Here is a 10477-nt window from a genome sequence, read left to right as displayed (position 1 = left end):
GTGTTTGTGTTTGTGCATATTATGTATGCACAAACATATATGTATAGACACACACACACACATACATACATACATATAATATCTAGTGGTGATCTATATTTATAAACTATTCCAGCTTAGATTTCTCAAGATTTGAATACAGCTTCATTCTCTTGTTGATTTTAAAAATGCAGAAGGCAAGTTCTTAGTCACAACATTTGTTTTGGGGGTATTATTTTGGTTTACTCTGTCATTGAAAAACTGTGTGGTTAATATATAAAAATCAGCTGTATGTCTATATAGCAGTAACAAGTAAAAATGAAAAAAATTAAAGATACTACTTATAATAGTGTCAAAAAAACTCAAATTTCCCCAAGGATAAATCTAACAAGATGTGTAAGTTCTCTATACTGGAAACTAAATATTATTCAGAGAAATTAAAGAAGACCCCCCCCCACCACCACCAAATGGAAAGATATACCATTTTCATTAAGAACAGGACTCTATATTCTTAAGGACCTAATTCTCCCCCAGTTGATTTGCAGATTCAGTGCAATCCAAATGAAAATATAAGCAGACATGTGTGTTCATTTGGAAACTGATAAACTGATTCTAAAGTTTAAACAATGAAGAATAATTGAGGTACTCTTAAAGAAAAAATGATAAATTAACCTACCATATAGCAGAATATAGAGTTATGGCAATTATAAGAGTGTGATATACACACAGATATACAGTAGATAGAGACACCACTGTGGTAAAGATGAAACTAAGTTGTACTGAGGACAGAATGATCTATGGATCTAAATATGAAAGGTAAAACAGTAAAGCTTCCAGGAAAGAAAATATAGAACATCCTTATGACCTTAAATTGGGTGAAAGTTCCCCTAAAATACTCACATGACAATATTGATCAGAAAGGGAAAAAATCATAATTTAGATAATAATAATATTAAGAACTTCACTTATCAAAAGACAAAATTAAGAAAATGAAAAAGCAAAGCATATGGATGAAGATATTAGCAGTACATGTAACAGAACTTATATCCAGATTATATAAAAAATTCCTATAAATTAATAAGAAAATACAAGCAAATGAAAAATGAGCACCCATGAACAGATAATTCACAAAAACATTTGTAATGATCATTTAATAAAGAATTTATAGGGAATAATAAATGATCAATTAATGTAAATTTACTTAGTCTAATTAGTTATCAAGTAAATGTAAATAAAAAGCACAACTCAGTGCTGAGACATGCCTACTAGAACAAGTACATTTAAAGGAAAAAAAAAAAAAGCTGTTGTCAAGAATGTGAAGTTGCACTGCTGATGAGATCATAAGATGATATGACCACTTTAGAAAACTGTTTGGTGGATCTCTGCTTATGCTGAACATCTGTGTCCTATGTCTCAGTTGTTACCTACTTCACAGAAAGTTGTAGAATGTTATCCAAATAAATAAGTAAATGAATAAATAAATATAAATGTTCATAACAGCACTATTTGTAATAGCTCCAAATCAGAAAATACCCAAATTTCAATCAACAACAAAATTCATCAATAGTTATGTATTCATATAAGAGAATACCATACAGTGCTGTAACTGAACAGTTTTCAACTTCACCCAAAATTATGTGTGAATTTCACAAACATAAAGTTGAACAAAATAAACAAGACATTAAAGAGAACATAGGTACTATATGTTTCTATTTATGTTACTTTTAATAACAGGCAAAACTGTATCTATGGTGATAGAAGTCAGGGTGTAGTTACACCACCGAGTGGACTGATGAGTGTAAATGGACATGATGAACAGGATTTCTTAGGTGGTGTGATGTACTCACTTGCCTGAGTATTGGTTATAAAGGTGTCCATTTATGAAAACTACTCAGCCTACAATTCATTTAAGCAGTTCTCTGAGTACTATGGTTTGATTAAAAAAATTGGAAATAAGTATTAAAAATATCAATAAAACTATATCACCTGGTCTTAGATAAGGCAGGTAGAACCCTTACCTAAGAAGTCCCTAACATTCAAAGCCAGCCTCAGCAATATAGCAAGGCCCTAAGAAACTTAGCAAGACTCTGTCTCAAAAAATAAAAAAGTCTAGAGATGTGGCTCAGTGGTTAACCGCCCCCAGGTTCAGTCCCTAGTACCAAAAAAAAAAAAAAAAAAAAAGTCCCAAAGAGACTTTCTCTTTGTCTCAAAACATAACAATAGTACATATCTTGGAGAAGCGTCTTCAAACCCAGGACACTACAGGAGGTCTGAAAGAGAAATATCTGGATGATCTTTAAAATAATCATAATTAAAGAATAAAATTACCTGACTAGAGAAATGCCCTGTGACTTCAGAGTGACTCCAAAGATTCTACAATGTTGAGTTTATCAGAAGCTTTATCACCAAGAAGCCAAATATGTCTTAAAATGCATCCTACATGGCTCAGGTAGAAAAACACTATTTTAACTTGCAAATTTTATGGGGTAAATGAGTTATTCCTATAGTTTAATAATGCCCATTACTGGAGAATTTGACAACACCCAAAACTTGGTTGCATCACTCAGACATTAGAAAGCTATGAATTTCTGACTGTACTAAACAGCTTTCAGCACTAGGCTTAGATGTGTCTTTAAAAATGTCATTTAAACCATCTTTGAATTTTAAAATAATTCCAATACACGTACTAGCCCAGTCATGTATATGTATGAATAGAGTCAGACCCTGCCTGTGGCTCTGTTTGGATGTGGTAAGTCTCCCTGACATCACTGCAGTTATGCTGGGCTGTTCCACCCTGTCCCACTCCATAAACACCCACTTGGTGAGGTCATCACATTGGGTGGCAGGGGCAAGCAAGTAGATGTGCCCACCTTCAGGAAGCTTCTAGTTTTGTGGGGATAACACCTGATGAGCTTGTTGTTAAATATATGCCACAGTGAGTCTTTATAAAGTCCTCAAGAATAATCTACTCCAGTTCACTCTGATGGGAGTGGAATCTGATTCAGTCAGTTTTTACCAACTTATTCTTTCTCGGGTATTCAGTCAGCTAGTGCTGGGCAGCAGAAAGCCTGGCTTCTATTATGGTAATAATCTTCATCATACCCAGTCATCACAGGATTCTCTACATTCTAGGAGCAGTGTCAGGGGTCAAGAGAAAATACTTGGTGTCTTTACTATGTGCTGGGCACTATTCTAAATATTTTGTTCATATTAACAGACTTAATCTTCACAGGTAAATAGTAGGCATGCATATTATTTTTCAGGTGAGAAATCTGATGACAGAGACCTTTTAGGTTACCCAAGGTTATGCTTATAGGGCTTGGAACTGGGATTTCAACTTTGGCAGTGTGGTGCCAGAGATTTACTGTGAATCATAACGTGATAGGCACATGTGTCCTCCTCTGTTAGACATTATTGTCCCAGTTTTCGGGGGAACAAAATTGAAGTAGAAAGAATTAAGAAAATGTGGTAGTCACTGAGGTTGTTTACAAATATTCCATTCTTCCCTTTTGGCACATGAGAAATTACACTTCTCCATACCTCTGAGGCTAGGTGTGGCTATGTACTTGCTTTCTTGTGATCATAAGTGCCTAAATTCCTTGCCCAACTTCAGTAGCTTATTCATGTCAGATTTATGTCTGGAACCCAGGTCTTTCTGACTCAACAGTTCATGGCATTTCACTTAATTGCTCTTATGGTATCACACATTCTGCAGGAACCCAAACAACTTAAGTTCTTTCACTTGCCTTCTAATTTTATAATAATAATGAAAGTGCTTACAAGATTTGTCCAGGATTAAGACCATGTAGAAGAAAATTCTGTCTTCCTCTGGTCCATGTGTTTCGTCTGGAGTTTAATATCATGGTCTTTAGGCTCTTGAGAATTTTTTTGAGATTCTGAGATTCAAGTTCTAGCCATGAACTAATTTGTTCTGAGCGTTACACAGATTTCTTGGTACAAGTTGATACATGACTTCACCCTTTTCTAGATTAATTGTCTCTCATTCAGAACACTGACCCTGTAAAATAATCCTATTTTAAACATACGTATGTGTGTGTGTGTATACACACATATATTTATGTAGTATGTGTGTATGTATATGTACAGGTGCACATGTGTGTGTGTGTGTGTGTGTGTGTGTGTATATATATATATATATATATATATATATATATATATATCACTTTCTTTATACAAACAAACACAAAAACACACAAAATTATCTAGGTTTGCATGCTTAAACTCTGAATTGTGGGGATTTCCCAAACAGCAGAATCAATTTAGCTATATAGCACTGGTTATCATGACCATGAACAACAGAAAACCACATGAAATTCTGAACATCTTTCCTGAGGATTATTTTCCTGAAACCTACATAAATAGAAGACTTTGGCCTCTTGCATTATTTGAGCTACTGAATGACTTAGGTGACATTAGATGCTCATGTCATAAGGAAAAGACAAAGAGAAGCATTTATTCCCTTAACTAGCAGTGTCACCTAACTAGCAGTGTGTTTCTGTTACTTACCGAAAATGGACTCAGCTTGCTTACTTTAACTCTGTACTTGACACATTTAATCACAAAATTCCTAATCCCTCATTCCATTACTCCTTTAAAATTTTTAAAGTTTGTTCATAATCCTGCCTCATTCCAAAAATGACCAGAGGCAATTTCTATGTATGTATTTGCTTCATCTTGGTAAATACCTATTAATGATACTGAGATAGCTTTTGTGCAATTATCTGTACAGTGAATAAATTGTACAGGTTGGGTTTTTCTTGTATTTATTTTGAAACAATTGTAAATTTATATTTATAGATCATGTTGCAAAAATTATATGAAGAGGTCCTATGTACTTGTCACCTAATTCTCCCCCCGCAATGGTTAAAAAGTTATAGTACAGTATTGAGAAGCTGATGTTGGTAATAACGTGTGCATGGGTAGTTCTATACCATTTTATTACATTAATATACAGATGTAATCACCATTGAAATTAATGTATAGACTGTTCCATCACCACAAAGACCTATCTTTGTACCCACCTGTTTTTCCTGGCAATCACTAATCCACTCATCTTTAACAATTTTGTCATTTCAAAAAATTCTATAAAAGGGGATTTTTAATGCATGATTTTAAAGCAGTTTCCCATTTGTTAATTAAAAATTAGCTCTGTGTTTAATCTAAGCTTTACTTACTGTCTTTGGGTTTGTGTTGTATTATTGTTGTGCTGGGAGTGGAAATTTGATGTAAATCCAAACATAACAAGTTTTCACGTAAAAAGATATTGACTTTCCATTTAGAACAATATGGTCATTGACTGTATTGAGCTTATATGGATATGTATTATGTTGGAGAATTTTACAGGATATAACTCCTATAAAATATATTCATTGGTGGCTTAATTAGAAAGCAAAATCCTTTCATGCTTCACCCTAGGTGATAAGTCTCCCATGTTCAGTGAATTAACCTGTGATTAGGTCACAGTCTGTTAGGAACATATAGGCAGCCATCTGGCAAATGGATTGTCATTCTGCCTAAGGAGAAGGAAAATAAAACACTGAGGTAAAATTAAAATGTTAATCCATGCTGAGAAGGAACTAATAAAAACTTGTGATATTGTGTGCAATGATGATACTCAAAATAAATGCAACAATGGAACCTATTGAAAAGTTCATGTGTGAAATTTATTCTTTGAGAAATTGACTAGGGAGGTAGGGTGCCTATAGACAGACAGGGAAACAATGAAGACAGTTTATTGAAAGAAATTATTTGACCCATTTATCTGAAATCAAAAACCAAAACTCCTAAGTTTTACAAGACCCTCAAATATTTGGTTTTATTTTCAAATTGTAAATTAGTAAATTTAAAGACTTAAAAATAAGATTATATTCTTACCATATTTTGTTACAAATTGTAATAAAAAAATAAAAATTCCTGCTTTAAAGATCATCAGTTTGGAGAGAGGATATGAGTGGCGAGCAATAGGACTCTGTTTTTAATCCTTTCCTACACCACATTTTTGTTTCACTAAGATAAAGGCATTATTGGATTTATAATTAATTTTTTCAAAGGAAGCAAAAAAAAAGTTGTTATGTGGATTGCTGTATGCTGAAAGGAAGGGCAGGGTTGGAAACAATGACATTGCATTTGTATATGTGGAAGTTCAGCCTTTGGAGTGAGCTAACTGCACAAAGATGTCATGGAAGACATGTGCCTTGTCATCAGTACGTGGCAAGAGACTTGGGATGTTTCCTAACCACTACCTGTGTGTCCCACAGAGTGACATGATAGTCCAAAAAATTCTAATTGTATGTATGTCATTAATATCTGATAATGTAATATATATAATATCAGTTATACACAGATATATCAGATATAATTTATATATATGTAAATTTATATATATATATATATATATATATATATATATATATATGACATCCAGATATAATTTCCACAGTAGGACAACAAATTAACCTTCTCAATTTTATGTTGGTCAGATTTTTCAAGTAATCCTGTGTTCATTACTCTATAAGTGATATATATGTAAAGTAGTGTATGTCTAAAACAATGTGGCCACTTGATGAAATGGGACTCGAAAATCTACTATTGAACATTAGGCTACAGTGTTATCTTCTAATAATTGAGGGCTGAGGAAGGATACGGGCTTATTTTTTAACTTTGTTTGCCCCAAACATAAGGTACATAACTTGGACTGGAAACGAAGATACACAAGGAACAGAATATAGCACAATATAAAAGAGACTTTTTTAGTCATAGAGAATCCAAAGATGGAGCATGCTCATGGGAGGCAATGAGACCCTATCTCAAGAGTTACTCAAGAAGGAATTTCAGTAGCCACTCTGGGTGTGTACAATAGCAGTAATCTAAGCAATAGAAATGTTATGGTCCCTTCAGTTCTGAGATTTTACTAAGTCTGTATTGGCAAATCCCAGGTGTATTACTTACCAACTTCTTGAATATCACTTAACTTCTCTGGGCCTCAGTTTCCTCCTATTCAATAGACTGAGGGGTGATAGTAACTTATAAAGCTGTTAGAAAGATTAAATGAGGTTGAATAACAATAGCAGTAGCCTGATTCAAATCTCTGCCTCATGTTCCCAAAATAACCATAAGATCCACACAGAAAACAAATAAAGCTATACAGGAGCTATGACTTAAGGATGTGAAGGGACAAGAAACACTACAATCTTCAAGTCACAAGGAAAAAAAAATCCAACAAAGCTCCCAATACCAAAAAAACCATCACAGCAAGATTGTGTGTTTGGTGTAGAGAATGAGGACAGGCAGGGAGGCTGAGATGGCTCTTTGAAGAAGAACAGAGAGGAGCAGAGAACTCTGGATTAACACTAATAATATCTCCTCCCATAGTAGGACATGAAACAATACTCACAAAATAGTCAAATACAAGTTGGGATTTGCTAGTTCATGGCCCTAGCTAGAGGGAAGGAAGGGGTTTGGCAATGTGTATGTAGGACCTGATGTGGCAGCATCTGAGAAGCAGTGCTTCCAGGGAGGATTAGAGAGAGAAATGGTCATGCCCTTGGATATGAGGTAATGGAGAAAGAGGAGAAAATTGATGGAGAAGAGGAGAAAATTGAGATCTTGATGAAATATAAGATTGGATGGTTGCATCAATGATAGTAGTATAGTCGAGATGTTGTACTAAAAGTTTTGAAGATGCTACACACTGCAAAATATAAAAAAGAGGAAAAGTACATCGGACCTCTCTGTATTACCTCTTACAACCTCATGTGAATCTTCAATTATCTAAAAATATAATCTTTTATTTAAAAAATAAAGCAGGATTATTCATTCCATTCTCATAAAGGCTAAAAACAGGCAAACCCCCCCCCCTATATTGTTCATAAATTTATATTTGGGAGTAAAACTAAAGAAAAGAAAGAAAGTGATTGCCACAACACTCACTTTAGAAGTTTCTTCCACCAGGGAGAATGAAGTCATCACTGGGAGAGAGTGAGGTGGGTGTTCTTGACCTTCAAGATTATTACACTTGAAATTATTTCATTAAACTGTGTGTTTATGTGTTACTAAAAGCTTTTTGAGAAAGCATGCAGAGCTATAGGCCATACCTTTTTGAATCCTGGTCTTGGACTTAAAGAAAACTTCATAGTACGTTTCATAAAGTAGAAATATTTGACTACTGTACAATAAAACTGGAAATTAAAAATGAAGCTGAAAAATAAAAAAGATACTTTACCTGGAAATGAAAAGATCTTGTATAAAATAGCTCTCAGGTGAAAGGCAAATAAAGCAAAAATATTGAATTTCCAAAAATATACTGATAATAAAAATGCTATACATCAGAAATTATGACATACATTTAAAGCAAGGATTAAAAAATAATTTACATGACAATAAAAATGAATGAATAAAAATGAATGAATAAAAATGAATGAATGAAGTCCCCAATTCAATATACTAAGAAAAGCATAAAATAAGTAAATCGAATGAAAATACAAGGAAGAAATTATTAAAGATAAAAGCAGAAATTAATAGTTGATAACAGAAAATTAGTAGGTCAAATTAATAAAATTTCTGATTCTTGAGAAATCCTAGAAAAATTCTATCAAATCTTCAGAGACAAGTCTGTCCCAATACTAAATAAATTGTCTCAAACTATAAGAAATCAGGAATAAATTTCAACTTCTTTTTAAGATGCAAATATAACACTGATATCTATGCCTGATAAAGAGTGTGCGAAAATTGTAAACCAATATCACTTATGGAGATGAATTCAAAATTCTTTAATGATATACTAGAGAACAGACTCTTAGAACACACTAAGAAATAAGGTTTACACAAGGAGTGCAAAGATGATTTATGTTAGAAAATAAGTGAATATCATTTACCATTTTAATAGGTGTTTGGAAAAATGATATGAACTTCTTTATAGGTGATAAAGTTTACTTTGGCAAAATTCACATCTGTTCCTTACTTAATCAGGAGAAACTAGGCATTTCTGCTGACGTCCGTAACTAGTTAGGATGCCCACTAATTTCACTGGTATCTGGCATTATCCGAAGGTCACAGTCAATGCAATCAGCCTAGAGAAAACAACCAGAGGTACAGGAGTAGGAAATAAGTAATAAATCTACCCCTATTTACAGATTACATGATAGTATGCATGGAAAATCTCCAAAAATCAAGGATAAAATGAACTCTAACAAACAAAAATCAGTGAGACAGCAGGACGTAAAATCAGCACTCATAAATAAGTAAAATTTATATATACAAATAAAAGCCAATTAGAAGATATAATGAAAACAAAAGACCATGGTAACAAAAAGATAAAACATTTAGGAACAAATCTCCCAAGAAATGCCCAGCACGTATATAAAGAAAACTATAAAATTCTTTTATAAAACACAAAAGTAGGCTGAAAAAATAAAGACATCTCGTATGATTTATTAGCACATCTCAACATCATCAGGATGTCAGTCCTCCCAAGTTAACTTACAAATGTAATCTGACCCCAATGAAAATGCCAGTATGTTTCTTAAACAGACAAATCAATCCTGAATTTTATATGCAAAGTAAACACGTGGAGTAAGAGAGATGCGATGGAGGAGGCAGCAAAGGACAGACAAGGCAGAGGGAAAGTCATAGAGATTAAAACGTGAAAATGGCTCAGCCTGCCATGGCTGTCATTGAAGATGGAGGGAGGGGACTGCCGCAGTCTGGCTGGGCACAATCAGGAGCCACTTGTCAAAAGAAACTAACTTTATTTTTAGAACCACACACGCCAAACAAAATAGCCTCTCAGGAAAAACCCTCAGAGCCTCAACTGCCACCACCGGCTTTCCACAAGCCTCTCTCTCCCACACAAGCTTCTCTCCACCTCCCACAATCCTCCTGCTCTTGAGGCCAATTGGCTGGGTCACGTGGGCGGAGCCAAAAAAGTCCCCCAATGAGCAGCTCCGTGGTCTGAAAGGGCAGGGAAACAGCCCAATGAGCATCACCGCAGAGGAGCCAATCAGCTAGATGTTGCTGGGACCGCTGTGAGCCAATCATCAGCTGGCAGCTGGAAGTTTGCTGGGGCCCCTTCGGCTGTGGCTCTCAACAGGGGACCACTATCAAGGAATGGGAGCAAATACTAGAAGCTGAGAATAACCCCCAATCTGAAGGGAAACAAAGTCCTTTTCCCTACCACCAAATAGAACTGAATTCTAACAGCAAAGTATAAGATCATGGAGTTTCATTCACCCCCAGAGCCTCTAAAAAGGAAAGCAACCCTGAGGACTCTCTGGTTTCAGCCTTGTGAAACGCTAGGAGAGAACCAGCCAAGCCAACCACAGGTCTAATCTACAGAAGCGCTCAAGTATCACAGGAAGACCAATGGGGTGGGGTTGGGGGGACTGAAAACTCTGCTCAAACTACAAACTTGTGCTACAAGCACGAAATGAAAAATACACAAATGTGAGACATTCTGGACAAATAAGATAACACTGAAGTT

Source organism: Marmota monax, unplaced genomic scaffold (genome assembly GCF_021218885.2).
Source record: "Marmota monax isolate L192 unplaced genomic scaffold, Marmota_monax_Labrador192_F-V1.1 WCK01_AAM20220418_F8-fsc00091, whole genome shotgun sequence".
In the NCBI taxonomy this organism is placed as follows: Eukaryota; Metazoa; Chordata; class Mammalia; order Rodentia; family Sciuridae; genus Marmota; species Marmota monax.
This window is presented reverse-complemented; position numbering follows the sequence as displayed.